At 37.2% G+C, this 22,747-nt stretch overlaps 1 long non-coding RNA gene across 1 annotated transcript in view; it reads left to right on the top strand.

Annotated features, from left to right (window-relative positions):
* The window catches only part of LOC309628723, a 263,640-nt gene extending 240,899 nt beyond the window's left edge, over positions 1 to 22,741 (top strand). Inside the window, exon 3 of the long non-coding RNA XR_014244669.1 lies at positions 13,935 to 22,741. This is a non-coding gene — a long non-coding RNA (uncharacterized lncRNA). The remainder of the gene's footprint in view (positions 1 to 13,934) is intronic.
* The last annotated feature ends 6 nt before the right edge of the window (positions 22,742 to 22,747 follow it).

The raw sequence follows: 22,747 nt of genomic DNA, 5'->3' as shown, positions 1-22,747 counted from the left end.
CGGCTCCTGAGGCTGCTGGAAGAGATTTCCCTTTCTCTTCTTTGTTCGCACAGCTCCTGGGGTTCAGCTTTGGATTTGGCCCCGCCTCTGCGTGTAGGTCTCATTAGGGCGTCTGTTCTTCGCCCAGACAGGAGGGGTTTAAAGGAGCAGCTGATTAGGGGGCTCTGGCTCACTCAGGCCAGGGGGAGGGAGGGGTATGGATGCAGGGCGAGCCTGCGTGGCAGAGGCCGACGTGATGTTGCAGCAGCCTGAGGCGCGCCGTGCGTTCTCCCGGGGAAGTTGTCCCTGGATCACGGGAGCCTGGTAGTGGCGGGCTGCACAGGCTCCCAGGAGCAGAGTTGTGGATAGTGACCTTTGCTTGCACATAGGATTCTTGGTGGCTGCAGCAGCAGCATTAGCATTTCATGCCCGTCTCTGGGGTCCGCGCTGATAGCCGCGGCTCGTGCCCATCTCTGAAGTTCGTTTAGGTGGTGCTCTGAATCTCCTTTCCTCGCGCACCCCGAAACAATAGTCTCTTGCCTCTTAGGCAGTTCCAGACTTTTTCCTGGACTCCTTCCCGGCCAGCTGTGGCGCACTAACCCCTTCAGGCTGTGTTCACGCCGCCAACCCCAGTCCTCTCCCTGCGATCCGACCGAAGCCCGAGCCTCAGCTCCCAGCCCCCACCCGCCCTGGCGGGTGAGCAGACAAGCCTCTCGGGCTGGTGAGTGCTGCTCGGCGCCGAGCCTCCGTGCGGGAATCTCTCTGCTTTGCCCTCCGCACCCCTGTGGCTGCGCTCTCCTCCGTGGCTCCGAAGCTTCCCCCCTCTGCCACCCGCAGTCTCCGCCCGCGAAGGGGCTTCCTAGTGTGTGGAAACCTTTCCTCCTTCACAGCTCCCTCCCACTGGTGCAGGTCCCGTCCCTATTCTTTTGTCTCTGTTTTTTCTTTTTTCTTTTTCCCTACCCAGGTATGTGGGGATTTTCTTGCCTTTTGGGAAGTCTGAGGTCTTCGTCCAGCGTTCAGTAGGTGTTCTATAGGAGTGGTTCCACATGTAGATGTATTTTTGATGTATTTGTGGGGAGGAAGGTAATCTCCACGTCTTACTCCTCCGCTATCTTGAAGGTCCTTCACTACAGCTCCTTAATCTGTCTTGCTGCTTCTATGCTCACTCCTTCAGTTTTATCCTCTATGTGGTTGCCTGACTGATCTTTCTAAAAATTTATCTATTTCATTTCTGGCTGAAAGCTCTTTAGTAATTCTGTGTATCAATGGCACTTAGTGACGCTTCTCTGTTCCCTAGACTCTGACTTGTGGATGGATTTCTTGCCAAGTTAAAAGTGAAAAGGGATCTTATCGTTGGAATATACATTGTTATTTAATTTAGTAGTAAATCACACATGCTTGTATTTATATAATGTTTAAAATCCAAAATAAGTTTTATTTTCACCAGTGTGTATAATATATGTCACAACCCTCTTCAAATGTAAAGCTTACTTTTGTCTCAATTAATGTTTTTACTCTGCTGGTCAACAGGTGGTAAAAACTTTGTTATCGGTTTTATAAACAAGGTTCTTTCAGTTCTTTCATAGAAGGGTATAGTAACCTGTTTACCCAAATCTATTTTTAAAATAGTTTAAGTGAATTACAGAACTATATGCTGAGTATTCAGCTGTTAGCAGACCTTAAAGTTTCTCAAAACATTAATAGTAAATTAGCAAAAAAACAAAAAGATATAATGCTGATTGAAAAGCAACTTTAAAGACCTCTGATTAGTTAGAATCTCTGCTTATAGCTTCAATGTAATTTCTGTCACAATGTGCTTAGTGACAAACATTAAATGACATACAGTTCATCATTTGACATTATGGTAAGAAATATCTTTTAGGACAGGAATGGCAATTACATGGACGAAACTCCTCCCACCCCCAACTCTTTTTATTTTAAAAGGTTTGACATTATCTAAAGCAAGGGCTTCAGATTTAAGGTAGGGATTGAGGAGAAAAGCTCTAGCAAAAATGAATTGGAAGAGTATTGGAAGTTCTGCTGAATGTGGAAATTTGAATAATGTGGAATTTGACAGTTGGAAGTTTTTTCAGTGAGAATAAATTGAAAACTATAAAGGATGGTCGGTCCCAATTTGGTGTATGCCTAGTAACAATTCTGCAGATATTTTCTTAAGAGACAAAGAAATGTTTACCTAAGGTAAAAAAATCAGGAAGGAATAAAAATCCATGTGTAGGGTAACACAGTCTTTACTGACTGTCCAGACAATTGCATGAATGTAGCTTTGCAAATGGAAGTCCAACTGCTTCATGTCAAAAGAGTCACAGCCTGCCGCCTCCCTGAGGGTGGAGAATCTCTTACACCAAATACACCTATACAAAAGTTTTATTTTTACATTCATTGGTCTCTTAATTTCAAACTGTGTTATATTGGAGTTCATTATAATGGCGTTTAACGTTTGTTAATATCTCCATGTATTTTGATATCTCATTTATTATTAACTTTTATATGTTGATGTATAAAGGCTAAGGCTTTGGAAGACTTCTTATCAGTGCATAACCTCTTCAGTAACAATAATACTAGATAAGGAATTACTCTGGGGATGGGAACTATTACAAACCATTTCAAGGCAGCTTTGTGACACATCTCATTTACTGTGACTTTAGTCTCTGTTGATAATGAAGTATCTATTATAAATACCACACCATTGGAACAAGATTTTTTTAAATAGACAAAACATTAGTGACGTTGATCTGGAATACAAGGTTAGTACCAGCATAAAGGTTTTAAAGTAAAATTAAGGTGAAAATCTGAGTGCAATGCCAAGCAGCCAGTTTAAAAAATGACATCCATAATGTGAACAAAAAATTCAGGAGCAGGTAAGTTGGTTGCGTTTTGAATTGGTTTCAGATTGTAGTTTTTCCTTAATAAATGCATCAATTGTAGTCTTCTTGAATGATTATCTTTAATCATCATCCATCTTTTGCATCAGTAATATATGGCATGGCATGAAGCCTTTTTGTACTTTCAATGATTATATTAAATTGATTTAAATTTTCAGTAAGATTCTGTGATTTTTTTTCTCCTTTAAATTATTCACCTTAAACCATAAAATTTTTTTTCTCTGTTTGCTTTATCTTTTTACCACATGAGTTCTAATTATTCAAGCAGCATTATTTACCTAAATTAAAAAGTATAATATTCACATTGAGATTTCAACTCATTCTTTTCTAAGTCTGTATTTTTTTTAGGTAGAAAAAAAGTCTAAGGATAAAAAAATGACTTTACCTGAGGATATATTTTACTTGGTTTACCTCCCAAATTCAGACACTCCCAATATATAATGTGTTTATTGGTAGTGATTTTTATTTGATTATTCAATTTGTAACAGCATATACTGTATCATTTGCAGATCATATGTAGATTAAATTTATCTTGATGCAATTTATTAAAATAATAACCTCTATTTTTAAAGAACAAGGAGTTAAAAATAAATTTCATACATTTAGCTTGGTATAGAAGCTCATTTTATTTTCTTATGACAAAATTTTAGTTTTGTATCATTTAGATGTGGAATTAAAGTAATGTATGAACTGAAATGTTGAAAAAAACACTGGGTTATTTCAGTGCCTGAGACAAATGAATCTAACTGATTACTGCTGAATGAATTGCTGAGCTATTGATTATCATAATTGCTGATGGAATTGATTATATAGAAAATAGCTGTTCTTTCCGAATGATTGAGTGATGAGAAAGCTCTCATTTGCCAGTTAACTTTTATGGGATCATCCCTGGAAAGAAATCTTAACTGGCTGTGCGCATGCCTATGAAAATAATGAGAAGTAATTGCTAAATAACTTCTTAGACACAAGTCACTTGCCACATGAGCAAAGCTTAATAACACAGGTTTTAAGCAGTGATCATTTCAGTGTTGGAGTGCTCTTTAAGAATTCCTCAGACTGTTGTGACTTGCTTGGGTTTGCTGTTCTGAGGAATATTAAGCAGCCTTTATGTAAGTTTCTTTTTAAGATACAGTAAGAATATGGATGAGATAATAATGTACATATTGAGACATTGCTATATCTACTCTTTAGTAGATGAGATGAAAATAGATGAATGTATTGTGTTTTCCCCTCTTAAAAATTTTCACTTGACTAATTGATTTACGCTCTTGAGGAGGAAAAGGAGAAGATGCCTGGCTTGTGGTGGGATAAACTTTTTGAAATAGTATTGAAAATTTCCCCTGAAATTTCCTTCTTCCCCCTTTGCTTCCACATTCTGTTATTAGGGTTTTCTATGTTTATTGCCTAAGGAAAGAAAAGAATACAGAGAAAAATTAATCTACTCCTGCCCAAGAAAGAATATGGAAGTGTTCATGATGAGTCAGAGAAAGAATTTCTATTCAAAGTCTAGATTGAAAATACTATTGATTATAGGGTGAGAGAAGAGAGATTTGAGGAGCCTTAAAGAAAGAATGGAGTGTTGATGCATCTGCAGGGACCAGGGGCTGAGTGTATGTGTGTATGTATTTTTAACAAGCCTGCTAATCTCTCTTCTGGGCAATGGGCCTAGAAGCCTAGGGACTACATCCTTTACCAGCATAGTTTACCAGCAAGGTTCAGCTTTCACCTTCACCATTAAGAGACACTAGTGTGAGACTTGGAAGGCAGAAATGAAGCCGAAGCCGTACTATTGCTCCTTTATCTGCAGTAGGCTGTTGTGTGGGGTTTGACAGATGGGAAGTTTTCAGTAGCCTCTGGTTTTCCCCCTGTGAATTACTCTCCTGGGTGCTATAAGCAGCTCAGATCATAGGTTTAGGTTTCCTGAAGTGCTCGACCCTCTAAAAGTCAGAAGTTAACTGGAGAGTTTATGCCACCCTTTTTTTTCAGCTTCACTCCTGAAGCCCTTGCAGGAATTTTATAAATAACTAATCCACTGTATGTGATTCCTTCTTGATTGAAATACCTGGAATGTTTTCTGCTTTCCTGACTACACCTTGATGGACACCTTTACATATATATTCAGTTTTCTCTTACAGTCTCTCTAATGTAAATGGACATATCTGTCCAGAAAATTTTCCTGAACCAACTCTTTCGTCAGGTCAATATTTCAAGACAAAGTCCAACAAAATCTGACCCAATTTTGACTTCCCTGTTTATAACCTGCCAGGCCTCAGTCAGGTCCCTGTCCTCAGTAGAGTTTGCCAGATGGGTTTATCTACAGTCACCAAACAGGTTGCTCATCCCAACTAATGCACATTTGTCTCCTCCTGATGGGAACTCATTTTTTCTAACTATGCACGACCACTTCCACCTCAAGATTCAGCTAAAACTCCCTTTTCCTTACCAAGCTTTCCTTGGTTCATCCTGACTCAGAGTGATTTTATCTACCTTTGAATTTTTACCATCTTTATCACTCTTTTTTATATTTTCTGTTGGTTGTTTACTGTTATTTTTTATATGCATGACTTTAAATTTAATCACAAACTTCCTGATGAGGAAAGACATCATGCATCATTTTATGCTCCATGCCCTGGAGTAAAGCCTTGCTTTTTAAGGTCCATGTCCTAAAGGTAGGCAAGAATCCTTCCACAGTATCTCTGACAGATCACCATTCAACTTCCAGTGATGGAAAGCCAATCACGTAGTTGAATTGATGGAGCTGTTAGGAAGTTCTCTCTTATGGTGTGTATAAATACTGCTACCTGCAACGTGAAGATCTGCTTTCTTTAGCTACCCTGAATGGGTCTGGACATCTCTTTTGTGTTATGCTTTCTAAAATTTAACATCATTTTTAAGGCCCCGCATGATCTTTGTAAAACTTTTTTGATTATGTTCCCTAGAAGAAATCTTTATGTGGTGACCAATTCACACAAACACTAACATGTATATGTGAAGCAGAAACTTCAGAAAACAAAATTTACCTTTACTACATGCATTATTTTATCTTTTATCCAATGTATTCAATTTGCTTAAAGAATTTAAATGTTGACTTGATAATTTGAATTCACCACCAGCTAATGTTGCAAAACACTGATCCAGGACGTCATTTCCATTCCAATCTTATCTTACATAATAGTGCTCCGTGTTCTTCCTGTATCAGCAAAACAGGCCTTTTCTCTGTTTTATGAATGGACCAAAGTACTTCCTGTATCAGGGACTTTATACATAGTCTCTTTAATACTGTCACCACTTAACCCTTGCTATTCTGACTTAGATAATTCTGGATCTGGTTCAATTCCTTCATTTTGTAGATAAGAAAACTGAGACATAGGAGACTAATTAAATAATTCTGTATTTATATATACTAAACAAATATATATCAGAATTTGATTATCTCTGTGATGCTAAGCTAGGGTCTGTGGATAATATGAAAATAGCATCCTCCCCCGACCCTGAACATACACACACACACACACACACACACACACACACACACACACACACACACACACACATACCCTTCCTGGTTATCCTCATGGCTAACTTCTTCAAGTTTCTGCTCAGATGTTGTATTTGAAATAAGACCTATCCTGATCATTCTAAACATTGACACTTCTTCCCCCAGCTCTGGCACTCACCATTTCCTTTGCTCTACTTTTAAATTTTTCCACAGAACTTATCATGGTCTAACGTACTAAATTTACTTATACATTATGTTCACTTTTTGTTTCTGTATCCTCCTGCAAGAGTACAATTTCCATGAGAGCAGGAATATTTGCTTTCATTGATGTATCACAAATTCTCAGAGCTTGGAATGTAGGGAGTAGGTGCTCAGTTAATAATTAGTAAATGAATGAATGAATGCAAACATCCACTTTGTCAAAAATCACAGCTAGGTATTAGAAGGTTAGAAACAAGCTGGATCTGCTGATTCTTATTTCAGATTTTTTCCTTTGAATCCCACTGACATTTTTCAAGCTAAGTGTTTTTTCAGTGAAATCAAATGGCATATCAGGTATTGAATAAATATAAATTTCTCCCTAATACAAGTGATACCCAAGATGAAATAAGTATAGGAAAATAATAAACTATTGGAGGTGATATAAATATCTGGATTACTGTAATGAAGCATTATTGGTGTCTCTTTATATGTAAATACTCTAATTTCATATGTTATTTTACCTCACGGATTTGTTCAGTTTTCTTTCAGTTCTCTAAAGCGCTGATGTACTTACTCTGCTTCTAGCCGTCTCCTTGCTACAGGCCCAGGGTAGAGCTAATTGTCCCCACTGCACCCTCCTTCCCGCTTTAAACTGTACCCTGAGCATCTGCTGCTGAACCATGCTTTCACTTCTATAGGTGTCCATCTACTTTTCCTACAACATTTAAAGTTGCTGATTCTGAGGTTAATTGGGAAATCACTGATGGAATCATCTTACAAAAAATATCCACTCCTTTCTGCTAACACAGAGTATCTTCCCAAGGATCCGTTCACTTATTTCTCTGAATATTATAAATCTTACAAACACAAGACACGGTAACATTAAATTCATATGCAGCTCCAAACCAAACCAAATGTTACAAACCTCTTCCTGTAATCCCACAATGGCACCACAATATCTAATGGATTATCCAGACTTTTTTCTTGAGTCCCCAAGTATAGTCATATGCCAAGTTTGATAGTCACTATCTATAATGAATTTGTTTTTACATTTTTGTTCCCGTCCATAATGTACTATTCTACTTGAACTTTTATTATTGCTAGCTTGGCCTAGTTATAGCACCTAAAGGGTCCTGGAACCTCATACCTACCCTATTTTCACTCCATCTTTTATCCTGCTTCCAGATTAGACGAACTAAAGCACCGTTCTGACCATACCACTCCTTGGATCCATATTGTCTACTCATTAAAATAAAACTACAGTGATGATTCTTAAATTTTTCTATCATTATACCTCTGACTACTAAAGAAAGTGAAGAAAAACTCTCAAGAGAATGCAGGTTTGCACCTAAAATGTCTTTGATATTTCATATTTTGTATTAAAATTGATTAAAAATGTCATTGTATTCCAATAACGTTTTAAATTCTTACCATTAAATTGCTTCTCTGGATGCTCCAGGACTATGTTCCAGGGAGTATGTGAACATCTGGCAAATTGCTACATTTCCCCTGGTTTCTCACAAACTCCAGTTTGAGGAGCACAGCCTTCCACAACACAGCCCTAACTTACTTTATCAGCCTTGTCTTTCACCATCGCTTTCTGGATTCCATACTCCAGCTGGTGGATGATTTAATGTTCCCTTTTCAATTATTTTGCTCATTCTGTCCTTACTGTTAGCAGTATCCCCTTTTCAATTATTTTGTTCATTCTGTTCTTACTGTTAGCAATTTCTTCTCCTTGCTATCCTCTTAGCTACTTAGTTTTATCTTCCATTTCCTTTTATCACTTTTAAATATATAGATACCTTTAGTTTCATCAGATTCATAATATTCTTGTTAAATTTATAAACTTTAAAACTTTCTTAGAAGTTCAGTTTCTCTTCTGTTTATATTTTTGGAAGTGAGTGGAGAGTATTTTTCTCACATTTGATATTACCTTAAATTACGCTAGTCATGTATAAACTTCTCTCTCTAATCAGTTGTGTTTGTCACAGCATCTGAAACATAAAAGCACTATTAGAATTTTATAACGTGTTTTATTTTATAATTGAACACATGAGTATGTTTTATTTTATAATTTGCCCCATCTCTATCAAACTATAATTTGTTCAATTTGTTCTAGTTTATTAAATAATTTTTAATTTCTACATCGAGGCTATAGATTGAGCCCATGTGGGACATATCCTTTCTTTCTGAGATTCCATTAAAATTATGATAAAGATATAAGAAGCTTTTAAAGCTTACAGCAATAAAGAGGACAGGAGGAAGGCTATCAGGATATCTCAACACATTTATTACAAATAGAAATCAGATACATGAGTTTATGTTGATGAGCCAGAGTATAGGAAGCTTACAATGTAAATATTTAGGAAAGTTGTACAGTGAAAGAGGGTTGCAGACTAAGAGACTGCAATACAAATGAATGGCATGGGTCCTAAGTCAGTCATAATGAAATACTTAACTACTGATACAAAAAAGATGGTGACCAATCAGAACAGACACTTAAACATTAGATAATGACACTATCAGTGTAAACAGACTAATTATAACTCCTGTATGCCTATAAATGTGATAGTTTACTTCACTTACACTGGAGCACAGAATGGCTAGAAGCTTGATGTTTTATCCTGGCAAAAAAAAGGGGAAAAAAAAGACAAAAACATGAAACAAGGACAAAACAAAAGCAGAAACTAACAGCGACTTCTTTTCTACAGAAATGGAATAAGCTGAGTGGTAATAACTAGGGCAGATAATATAACTTTTTCTTCCTAGGAGACATTGGTTGTATGTTGATGATCAACTCAAGCATTATCACAAGGGGAAATAAAGATATTTCAGGCAATAGAAGATAACTTTAAAAAAAGAGTGTAGTTAAGAACTTCAAAACAGGGTATATGCCCAGGAGTGGGATTGGTGGATCATATGGTAGTTCTATTTTTAGTGTTTTAAGGAACCTCCATACTGTTCTCCATAGTGGCTGTACCAATTTACATTCCTACCAAGAATGTAGGAGGGTTCCCTTTTCTTTACACTCTCTGCAGCATTTTTTGTTTGTGGATTTTTTGATGATGACTATTCTGACTAGTGTGAGGTGATACCTCATTGTAGTTTTGATTTGCATTTCTCTAATAATTAGTGATGTTGAGCATCTTTTCATGTGTTTGTTGGCCATCTGTATGTCTTCTTTGTTGAAATGTCTATTTAGGTCTTCTGCCCATTTTTTGATTGGGTTGTTTGTTTTTTTTTTTGATATTGAGCTACCATATGACCCAGCAATCCCATTCCTGGGCATATACCTGGAGAAAACCATAATTCAAAAAGATACATGCAATGAAAGATACATGTTCATTGCAGCACTATTTACAGTAGCCAGGACATGGAAGCAACCTAAATGTCCATCAGCAGAGGAATGGATAAAGAAGATGTGGTATATATATACAATGGAATATTACCCAGCCATAAAAAGGAATGAAATTGTGCCATTTGCAGAGACGTGGATGGACCTAGAGACTGTCATACAGAGTGAAGTAAGTCAGAAAGAGAAAAACAAATATCATATAATATCACTTATATGTGGAATCTAGAAAAATGGTACAGATGAACTTATTTGCAAAACAGAAATAGAGATGCAGTTGTAGAGAACAAACGTATGGATACCAAGGGAGGGAGGGAGGGTGGGATGAACTGGAAGATTGGGATTTGCATATATACACTACTATGTATAAAATAGATAACTAATGAGAACCTACTGTATAGCACAGGGAACTCTACTCAATGCTCTGTGGTGACCTAAATGGGGAGGAAATCCAAAAAAGAGGGGATATATGTATATGCATAGCTGATTCACTTTGCTGCTCAGCAGAAACTAACACGACATTGTAAGGCAACTATACTCCAATAAAAATTAATAAAAAAGAAGTGTAGCTAAAAAGCCAATAGAGAAATTAAGAATTCTAAAATTAAAATAATCCAAAAGAAAACAAGAATAGAAAACAGAGAGAAAAACAGAAATCAAATTTGAAATGGTAGATCTAAATCCAGCCATGTCAATAATTATATTAAAGGTAATGAGCTACTAATGTAAGACGTTAGTAATGGGGAAACTATGTATGTAGTTTATGGGAATTCTCTGGATTGTTTTTGCAATTCTTCTGTAATTCTTAAACTGTTTTAAAATATAAACTTTATTTAAAAATAAAAAGAACTTCAAAACAATTGAAAGGATATTACATCCCTAACATAAGAACTGTGTGCAAATATACACATAAAAAAGCTTTAAGTTAAGTGGAGAAAGTATGTCACAGAGAGAATAAAAAAGGAGGATAGAAAACATGAGAAGGAAGATGAAAGATATAGAATATCAATTCAAGAGTTTCAAAAACCAGAGAAAATCAAGGTAGGTTATAATATATTAAAGACAATATATATTATATTGTAATTCATGAGACTAAGAAGGGACATGTGTTTCTATTTTTTTTAAGGCCTGCTAATGCCAAACATAACGAAAAAATGAAAAGAACTAACTCTGGATATATCACTGTGAAATTTTTAAAAAGAAGGATAAAGAGATAATCCTAAATCCTTCAAAAAGTCACCCAATAAGAGGTCAAAATCAGTTGAAATCAGAGCTCTTACCATTAATGTTGGCTGTTGGAAGATAAGAAGGCAATAATTGCTAAGTTCTAATGGGAAAATATTTTCAACTAAAAACATCTGTACTCACCAAACTGTTAAATAGATATACATATATTTCATGTGATTCAGAAACTTAATTCTCTGTATCATTTCTTTGATAGGTACTCAGGGATGTGCTTAAATAAAGTGAGAGAGTAAACTAAGAAAGAATGCATATGATCTAGGACTTTAATTTAGATCCAATTCTGAAGAGCAATGACAGGAGATCCCCAGATGATTTCAGTGAAGCAGAACTAGAGAAGGTTTTACTTGATTCAGACAGGAGAGTGAAGAACTCCAGAAGGTAGCCAAATGGAAACATGCATTGCACGGCTTCAGTAGTATGCTAGACCATGGATACACCTAAGGACATGTCAAAGGCAGAGAATAAAAGAAAACAATAGAGACAATTAGAGATTCCAAGAAAAGTAAAAACAAAAAAAAAAAATTAGTGATGTAAGAGAGGACAGTAATCACATTCTATGTAAACTTAAGTGAAAATTTTTTATGTAGTTTGAATAATGTGAATGCTGTTTTTTCATATCCAACATATTGACAAAATGGTGGAAGGACACATTATCACCCTTAAAACTTTCAAAAGTTAGAGTATAGATAACATAAATTGAAGGTGGAAGGCAAACAGGAGTGAGGGGATGAACAGGAGTGATAATATCTTCATAAGGATGGAGCTGGGACAGACTACATGCAGTTTGTAGAGTAAACAAGAGAAACATAAATATAATAGAGGAACTGAAAGTAGAAATATAACTGTACCAGCAGGCTGATATAGGGAATGGAAGGTAGTGGGTGGTGGGAGTATGGTTTGTATAAGAGCTAAAACATTGCTTTGTGTAGTAGTAATTTCATATACAATGCCTCGTGTTGATAAATAAATATTAGTGTAAATATATTATTTAGAGATACAATGATACTTGAACTACAAATAGAAGCAGTTTGAACATGCTGCCTTTGGAGGAATGGAGTTGGATGAGTAGGACTGGGGTATAAATTGTTTAATGTTTTAATCTCATGCACATATTGCTTTGATAAACACAAAAAACTAAAATGGAAAAAACCGAAAAGAGTCAACCAGGACTTTATTAAGATTTTGTCTAATCTTGCTGAATATACAGTACATACAATCTATGACAATACCTATATACTGTATTTGAGAAACCTCTTTTGTCTTTGGAATTCGATCTTATATAGAAATAGTGGTCCAACCAATGCAAAATAGATAGCTAGTGGGAAGCAGCCACATAGCACAGGGAGATCAGCTTGGTGCTTTGTGACCACCTAGAGGGGTGGGATAGGGAGGGCGGGAGGGAGGGAGATGCAAGAGGGAAGAGATATGGGAACATATGTATATGTATAACTGATTCACTTTGTTATGAAGCAGAAACTAACACAGCATTGTAAAGCAATTATACTCCAATGAAGATGTTAAAAAACAAACAAACAAACAAACAAAAGAATGAGGAGTTGCCATCTTTACAGCTGCTGCCATGGGCATGTACTCTCTCCCCTCTAAGACTCACCTATATAGTGGGACTAATAATACTCATGTATAATACCATTACAAATAATAAATGGAATAAAATAGTTCACATGCCTAAAAAAAAAAAAAGTAGTGGTCTTAAGATTTTTACTCCAATTTTGTAACTTCCGGCAAGTTAATGAGTGTTTTAAGACCTCTGTTTACTCAGTAGTAAATTGAGGATATTGGATTAGAGATGGCTATGCATTTTTTGTGTCGGTTTAAAACAATACAGTCTTTATTCTAGTTTTAAAATTGTTTTGTTTTTCTTAATGAGAATCCCCATGGTGTCTTAATTTTCACCCTCCATCCATTTTTTTTTTTCTATTTTCTTATTCCTATCCTATAGTCAATATTAGGAATTTTTTCAGTACTAAATGTAGGGATTTCCTGTTAGTACCCAAAAAGCTGGAAGGTAGATATTTGAATATTTTTGTGGTTAAAAGGGATGCCTGACCTGCATTTGAAATACGTCATCCTAACAATAGAAAATATGTCAATACTGAAAAACAGGAAGATAAGAAGTGAAGCCAATAGCTACATTTTTCAACACCATTGTCTATTTCCATTTGCCACAAATTTTTTGCTGATGTCTATGTTTGTGAGGATATAAGAAAGTTTCCCAACCAAGGTTAGGAGCATTAATGAAATTACTGTGTAGCAGTCTTTGAAAAATGAGAGAAATCCACCTTTGGTTTCCGTAATGAAATCTATATTTGCTTGGTCATGGTCCAAATTGGTTTTGAAAAGTATATATCTAATTGAAGCAGATGAAGTTGTCTAAAACTTAATAAGGATAAAAAAGAAGGAAAATTGAAAGAGAAAATTTCCAGTTAAAGATGAGTGTTGATTACTCAGGTCCAAGAATTAATACTGATGAATATTATAAAATTCGGCAGATCTTGCCAGGATAAAGAGATATTTGAGTGTAAGCTCAGTATCACAGGAGATGGATAGCTGCTTTGTAACTTGCATTTTATGTCTGCTCTCATCTCCCTAGTCTATACTCTTAGGGTAAAACTTTCCTTCAATCAAAGAGACCTTCCCATTCTAGGGAGATTATTCTTTACAACTTCTTGGTTTTTATCCTTGTCAATCACCTAAAGTAATGCCCAACACTTTTTTTTTTTTTTCATTTCAGGATTCTGCCTGATGTTCCTTTACCTGAATATTTTCTAGAACTGCTCTTCACAGTAAGTTCCTGTATACTGCACTGCACACTGAATGTAAGTTTTGGCTGGATTTTAACTGTACGAGGAAACCGAGTATATGTTAGCTACATCAGTGTTATGAGGTGGGACTTGAGGGGGAAGTAGGCAACATCTACTGTTCCATCATCTATATGAATAAAAGTGTAAATGGAAACTTATTTTTATTCTAGTTTATATAGAATGTATTCTTTTGCTCAATTTTGAAAAGGTTTTAAATTGACTAATGATATCTTTAAAAATGGATGTTTAGAAAAACTCACTAAAAAAAGTGCAAGGTATATATTGTGAAGCTCTAAAGAAATACCTATTGCTTTTTAAAATTGTCTAACTTGTTTATTGATGTCATAGTTTTCAGGCAAGTAGGACTGGTCATAAAAATGAACATGAGACATCAGCTAGGGTCTAAAAGAATGATCGGGAAGAGGAATATAATATTTTAAATGGAAAGGATGGAACTTAATATCAATGCCCACTGCCATCAGCTGCATCACTTTAGCATTTAAGGGGGCTAATGAACATTTTGCTGATAGAAACACTTTCTGGATTTCTCGGCTGAGTAGCAAGATAGAGCTATTTAGTGCAGGAAGGGACAACTATAGTAAATGGGATACTATAAAACTTAAAGTAAGAATTAGAACTGAAAGTAACAATATTAATTTCCTTGGCATAAATTTCTGCTTTCTCATCCTAAAGTTTTATTTTGGCATGAAGGTAGCAATAACACTAAGCCCTCCACTGGAATCCAAGCTGAAGATAGATTATTTTGTCTTTAAAAATTTCATTATAAAAGACTAAGTATGGAATAGATTAAAAAGTATTTTAATTTAATGGTAAGAGTGTCCCTTTTGCAGTCAGAGAACCCAGATTGGAGACACAGTTTCATTGTTTGTAGCCTTTTCTTTTATAAAATAGAAATAATAAGATTTATTTCAATGTATGGTTGTAAGAATGAAAGATATGAGAAAGTGTGACTTTCTTAAGCTATAAGCTTTTATACAAAATTCAGATATTAAAAGAACAAAAAGACTTTGACATTTTGTCTATTTAAAAAATAGTTTCAAAGTATAAATATCCTAGTCTCTCATTGGAGGCACTATGAAATTAGGGGATGTTAAGACAATCTGAGTTTGACTCCTGATTTGAATACATGTTAGCTAAAGGAACCAATCAATTTATTTAATGTCTTTTCTGGTTATCTATTGCTGTGTAAAAACTATCGAGAAACCAAGCGGCTTAAAACAACAATTTTGTTATATCTCATGATTTTGTGGGTCAGGAATTTGAGTGGGCACAGCTGGTGATTCCTTAGCTCCAGATGGCACTGGCTGTCTCTCAGTGGTATTTGGGTGGTGGATGGGCTGCTATGGGGAGGCCACGATGGCTTCTTGTGCGTATCTGGCACCATATTGGAGATGGCTGGAAGGCTGGGCTCAGCTAGGGCTGTGGAAGAGCATGCCAGTGCCTGACATCTTCACCATGTCAGTCTCAGGGGAGTTGCACTCCTTGCATGGAAGCTAGCTTTTCCCAGAGTGAACATCCCAATGGACCTAGGCAGGAACTGCAAGCCTTCTTGTGACTTAGCCTTAGAAGTTCCAGAACTTCTGTCACTTTCTTTTCATCAGGGGAGACACAAAGTCCAATCAAAATTCAAGAGGAAGGGGAATAGACTCTACCTCTTAATCTATCATGGTGCCTTCCAGCTTCAGCTTTCCCCTTCCGTAAAACTTACCCTCAATGAGATTATGTCTTTGAAGTGGCTCTCGTAGAATCTTACCAAAGAAAAGTTCCTTCTCTTTTCTTCTTCATGCATCTGGAGATTATATTTCCCAATGTCATTAGGATACCCAGAAACCACTGAAGTAAACATAGCTGCCTCCTGAGCATTCCAAATAGTAGAAGTGAATTTATGTACTTTAATCACAGAAATACCCGAGGCTCAGATCACAAACAGTCTTTAGCTTACCAATTTAATCTCTCCAATTCTCAGAGTTACTTGTTTTTCCAGCCTACAGCAGATTAGAAAGAAAAAATTAAAAGAAAGTTGGACTACAAAAAAAAAAAAGAAAAAAAAACACAATTGAAGAACCTGGAAGCCAAGGGGAAGAAAAAGGATAAAAAACAGGGCACTACAACTCTAGCATTCTGGGACTTTTTAACGGTATAATAGAAGGCTATCAGGACCTCAGTAACTATTGTTTTATACCCCAAGTTACCAATTGCTGTTCCTAATGATTTCAGGAACACAAGTTTAAATTTTGTTTTGTGTCACCTGTAAGTATGAGAGAATGTATAATCTATTTTAGAAAGATTTTTAACTTTGCTAGTTAACATGTGCATCACATGTAAAGTATAAGTTTCCAGATTTCCAACTCACAGGGTTTTTCCTTCCCTAATGGTGCTGTGTAATTGATATGTTTCAGTATGATGTTATAACAGGATATGGAAAGTGCCTATCATTTTTTGGCTGCCTAGCAGCTGAACCTTGTTTTGATATTTTTGGAGTTATTTACCTTGAATTTTGGTGAGATTCAGAGAGCACCTTCCAATAAGAAGTTGAAAAGGGCAGATATTCCCTCTCCCAGCCTTCTGGGCAACAAGGGGTATAGCCATGTCATAGGCTTAACGAGTCATAGTTGTTCCATGTGAGGAATCATGATCCAGTGATATAAAGAATCGGGGCAGCAGAGAGTAGGACAGCAGCAGCCTCCAGCTCTCATGGCCAGCTGTCACAGAGCAAGCTGTGATGTACACACCAGACTGGTTTTGTTGCAGGATTTTACCTTAATCCTGACTGATGCCTGCCTTATTATTTGTGCCTTTTCCAAGCCATGTTCTCCAGTGTTCCCTGTAATTCTGTGACTTACTTGAATATCATTTCACTATATATCATTGCTTAAATCAGAGTTGGATTCTATTGCTTGAATTAAGAATCCTGATCATTATGGAACTTACTGTCAAGAGTGTTTGCAGGCCATAGACCCATAGGGATATAGTGGCAGTGGTTCTTGATTCTGGCTCTACACTGGAATCCCCTGGAATGTTTGGAAAATACCAATGCTCAAGCCAACCCAGGTCAATCGCATTGAATGTCCAGGGGTAGGATCCAGCTATTGATACTTAAAAAATATTCAGGTGATTCTAATGTGAGAATTAATATAGAAAAGGGAGTTTACTGACTTATGAAGATGGGAATATTGAAGGATGGTAACCTGTCCGTCTACCCCCAGATTATGTCCCCTAAGAAGGCCCAGAATATATTTCTTTCACTGAGGCTTTGGGTGACTACAAGTGTTCTTGAAAATCACTTTCGTAACTGTTCTCTCTAAGCCAGAAATAATGGAAACATTGCCACTGAAGTGGATTCTCTGACTTCAGTGGAGGTAACAGGATCCAAGGTAGCAGTTTCCAACTAGCCATATCTAACTTCTAGGATCAAAGGAGGGCACAGTTATTGTCATAGTCTGCAAGGCCTGCCTGATGATAACAATGATTAGTCCAGCTGGGATCTTTGGTATTGCCAAACTAATCATGGGATCCTTGGACCAAAATGGATGAGAAACCTACAAATTTCGTATTTGATTTGTATAACTGGAAAATTTCCGGGTCTGGTGAACAGAAATCTAACTTGATTCATCTTTTGACAGTCATAGATCTATGTTCAATTTCCAGACCTAAGTTAGTTCACACACCCAGAGACCTTGAATAAAAAATAGCACCTTTGAGGATAGAACCTTCGATAACATGATAGTACAAACAGAGTCTCTTACTCTTAGCCTTTTTCAGGGGTCCTTGGTCAGTTACCAGGTAGCTCAAAGGTCCTTGGTTGGCGCAGGGAAAAGGGCTATACAAAGACTTCAGAAGTTTTTTGTTGTTGTTGTTGTTACTAGATCTGTGTTAATTCTAATTCCTGGGGACCCAGGACACCCTGAGAGTCAGAACACAAATGGAGTCTTGGTTCATCTGCCATATGCCAGGCGCTGTGGGACCTTGACACCACCCTATTTTTCTGCACTCAGGATATGCTTAGCAATAGACAGAATCCACTCTTCTATTTCCTGCCCTAGAGAACAAGAGCTATTATGCTAAAGAGGACTAAGTGGAAACCTCTGGAGCTCTGTCTCCCTAATAAATAGTACATCTAAGGGAAATACAAATATCAGTGCCATTTTTGGTCTTGAAAGAAACAGGGGTAATGAGTTCTTTACATTTCCTTTTAATCTGCCAGCTTGCCTATTGCTTACAGGGGTTGGATATGAACTTTGAGAATGGTAGTGAATTGCTAGAAGCGTAATCAGATGGTTACTCCTATAGCAGCTGCAGTTTCCAGATATGGCCTCTTAATGGGAGCAAATAAATAGAGCACCTAGCTACTAGTATGCAGCTATCAGTCTGGCTAACTTTTCTTCCTCTACCCCAAAAACAGAAAATATAAGATACATTCTGCTTTAGTCTTGAAAAGACACATAAGTAACAGAAGGTAAAGGCAAATCTCAGAGAAAAAAAAAGGGACTTATAAACTTTGTGTTAACAGTACTAGGCCACAGCAGGACATGAAAAACAAATTGTGCAAGTGACTTGGATGTGTCTATTTTGCCGCAATGCCATCCTTCCTTCAATTTCCATCTTTTAGCCTCATGAAGAGTTGCTAGGAAAAGTGGGCCTAGCATTATGGAAGTGTACTGTTGCAGTGTGATAGCTGACTTCACAGTTTGCTTTGAAGGAAAATGGAAAAGAAAATCTTCCCACTGGGCAGAACCTGGAGCAAAACACTCCATGTCCATATGGCCTGGACAGAGAGATGGCCTGATCTGAGTAGCTATACTGTTTCCTGGGCCATGGCTAATAGTTTGGTGGTGAAGTTAAGGAAATTAAAAGAAGAATGAAAAAAGAAGTAAAATGTATAATGAATATGTATTTGGATGTAAGACTATTTTATTCCACACAAAAGCTCATGAGAAGGCCCCCAGTGGAGAAAACTATTGATAAGCATTTGGAAAATATGACCCTAAAGTAGAAATATAATCATAGGTTGATTATTTTAGACACTTCTACTGTGTAGAATAGACAGTTACTCTGCACTGAGATTTGCTTGCCCTGCTTTTCATGCATTTGCCAAACCATGAACTTACTGATTTCCTTTTACAACACCATGAAGTTTGCACACAATCTTGCTCCTGACCAAGGAACTCAATTTACTGGGCAGTTGCCCATCAGATTCATGGATTTTACCATATACTCCATGATCTACTACCTGTTGACCTTTAAGGATGGGGGAATGGTTAAATGATTATCATGTCTGCTAAGAGGCCACAGTTGCATATTTAGGATATTGTCCTCTAGGATGCATTGATACTCTTAACCAGCAGCTAATACAGGGTGTCGTGTCGCTCATGAATAGAGGAACTAGTGGATGGAATTGGGAGCCGCATGTTCTCAGTGACATCTGATTATGGCTAGAAATATTTCCTGTCCGTTAAACACTATACTCTACTAGTGCAGAGGTGTTTGTACTCAAGGGAGAAATGTTTCTACCAGGGACACAGCAAGTTCTATGTTGAATTAGAAGATAAAACTTCTGCCTAGCCATTTTGGACTCCTCAAGCCACTGAATTATCATTCAAAAAGGAGGGCTATGAAGCTTGCTCTAATGATTGATTTTCACCATCGAGGGTAATAACATATGTGATATACTTTAAAGGATAGGAAGTCTCTGAATAGAACTCACCTGATATTTTGGCTGCTTTCTAGTACTTCCTTGGCAAGTGGTCTAATTTAATGCTATTCCAACAGGGCCTTTTATAAATAGAATTTCGTTAGTCCACTGGGAAAACTAACTGGCTAGCTGATGGGAAAAAATTATAAGAAGGGAGAAAAAGGAAGGGAGTCATAAAAATAAAAACACCTTTATGAATAGTTATAGAGATAAGATTGTAGTTTTCTCCTACGTTTTCTTCTTTGCCATATTGGGGTGTGTGTGTGTATGTGTGTTATGTATGTGTATACACATGTGTGTTTCCTTTTATTTCCTTTTTCTTTCTGTCACTTTTATGTCAGGTAGTTTGGTGATTGTTCAATTTACAGTTTAGTACACATGTCACAGAATATTGAAATAGGATCATGGCAGACCTATAGTTTCAAGAGATCCAGGATTTAATGGATATTGATTAAAATTTGGATCATCCCTCCTTAAATAAGGACTATAGGTGTTTTCAGCATATAGGCGATAGTTATGGTATTAATTATGTGGCAGCATTTTTTAAACCTGAAAAATTTGGAGAAGGTCTTATGTGGATATTGTGCAGTCTAAGGGATGAATTATACTATTATTTTGGTTTTTTCCCCTGGAAATCATCTCAATTCTCCTTCTTATATTTCGGAATCTCTTGCCTCATGAGTCTTGGTGGACAACAGAGTGTCGCTTCCTCCCTTTACAGAATCTGAGAATCGGATACTTAGTGGTCTAGCCGTTCTTCCAGCTAGAATGGGAACATGTGATGTAGGCCTGGTCTATTGTTTGCAGTCGCCATGGGATTGTATGGGTAATTAATTATTTATTTATTTTTAAAAATTCACCCCTTTAAAGTATACACTTCAGTCGTCTCTCCTACAGTCACAGAGTTGTATAACCATTGACACTAACTAATTCCAGAACATGCCCATCACACCCCAGAAGAAATCTGCATGGGTAATTAATGACTCAAGCGAGTGAAAGGAGTGGAGATTCCATTTGGTAGTGATGAGCTGCAGCAGCAGTAGCAACAAAATCAAGTTTCCAGGAGCATCTGTGGCAGCGCTCCAGGAATGACATCAAGTGTCCAAGGTTGGCATTAAGATTTTAGGGGATTGACTTTTTGACATAATTTTGGCTATGGTTCTGGCTGCTACTTTACATCTTTTTTTTTTTTTTTCCATATTTATTTATTTATTTATTTATTTATTTAACATCTTTATTGGAGTATAATTGCTTTACAATGGTGTGTTGGTTTCTGCTTTATAACAAAGTGAATCAGTTATACATATACATATGTCCCCATATCTCTTCCCTCTTGCATCTCCCTCCCTTCCTCCCTCCCTATCCCACCCTTCTAGGTGGTCACAAAGCACCGAGCTGATCTCCCTGTGCTATGCGGCTGCTTCCCACTAGCTATCTATTTTACGTTTGGTAGTGTATATATGTCCATGCCACTCTCTCACTTTTGCTTTACATCTTTTATTCCTGTCTTTTCCATACCTGCTTTTCCCCCAAGCTTTCTAGAGATTCAATATATCTTTCCGGATGTTAAGGGCTGCAACATATGCTTTAATGTTTTTTTTTTTTAATATTTAAGTCAACAAGAGCTTTTTTCTGTTGCATGTAACAAAGACTCTGACTGATAAAGAAGGAATGAAGGACAAGAAGGAGGAAGGTAAAATGAGCATTCTTTTCCTGGGTGACCCAAGGTAGAGTAACTGGAAAGGGTTCAAAATACAAGAAGTAAAAGGCCAAAGGAATAGAACACATTCAGTACTCAAGGTGGTTTTTCCACTTGGTCAGGAAGAATGGAGTTAATGCACTCTCTTAAGGTAGTGCGTGAAAGGAATGAAGTAAAGGCCGTAGGTAGCCGTAAAGTCATCAAGGAAAAAAATGTCAGGTGCTTTGCTGACAGGTTCTGGGCTGAGAGTATGGTGCTGAGGATGGGTACCGAGACATATGTAGTGGGCACTTGGGGTGTTATGTGTACTTTGTTTGTATAGTTTGGGTAAAGCAACTGACTGGAAAGGTGTGTTAGAAGTAGCCCTGCTTTATTTGAATTTTCCCCAGGCTTTACTAGCTACAGGTAGGTTTACAGTAACACTAATAATCCAGTTCCACTGACTTTTGCTTCCTCTTTCCAATGTAAGTCATTGACCTCATATAAAGTGCTCTTCAAATAGTTCCAGGAGTTTCTAGGGGGTTCCTCACATTGAGGTGAAGATGAACATGAATTCTTTGTCACGCTTTCCACTGAAAGGTTATTCCCCTTGATTCTAATTTGGTTATGTGACTTGTTTTCAGCAACAGAATGAAGCAGAAGTGATGGTGTATAGTGTCTGAGGTTGGGCCTTAAGAGATCTGCAGTTTCTGCCTTTACCTCTTGGAATGGTCCTTTTTGGGCCCCACTTGCCATGCTTGGAAGAAGCCATTTGGGGGAAAGAGGGACCAGGCCATCCCACGCATCCCAGCCAATAGCTAGAGCTGAGCCCTGCCAGGCACCATCACTGAAGATTGGGGTCTTCATGACACAAAAGTATAAAATAGGTTGTCTTTTTGTAACATGCTTTAGAAAATAGGTTGTCTTTTTGTAACATGCTTTAGAATGGGGGTGGGGGAATCACTGTTGTTTGTTCACCTGTATTTGGAATAATTTAAAATTCCTCATTTTGTAAGTACAAATCATGAGTCATAGTGCACGAGAACATGGGACAGACCCAAGTAACAGATTTCATTGGGCTTAAGATACTCCCTCTCTTCCGATGACCGAGGCTTTTGGCTTTCATTGCTTTTACGTCTTAAAGTAAACTCACTGGCTCCTTCCTTCTTCAGGATTTGTTCTTCTGCAGAAGCTCCCTTAGAGTTCTTTTGTCCTGCTGCTCTATAAGTTCTCCAGAGATGTCCAAGAAAAGGCTGCACCTCACTTAGATTCCAGCTAGGAGAGCTGCCATGCTGGGTGGGTATTCAAGTATAACATGCCAGAATTAGGATTATAGAACAGTAATGAGCTTC

The sequence above is a fragment of the Balaenoptera borealis genome, assembly GCF_965194805.1.
Source record: "Balaenoptera borealis genome assembly, chromosome: 5".
Lineage (NCBI taxonomy): Eukaryota > Metazoa > Chordata > Mammalia > Artiodactyla > Balaenopteridae > Balaenoptera > Balaenoptera borealis.
The sequence above is the reverse complement of the archived record's forward strand: the minus strand, read 5'-3'. Positions and strand labels throughout refer to the sequence as shown.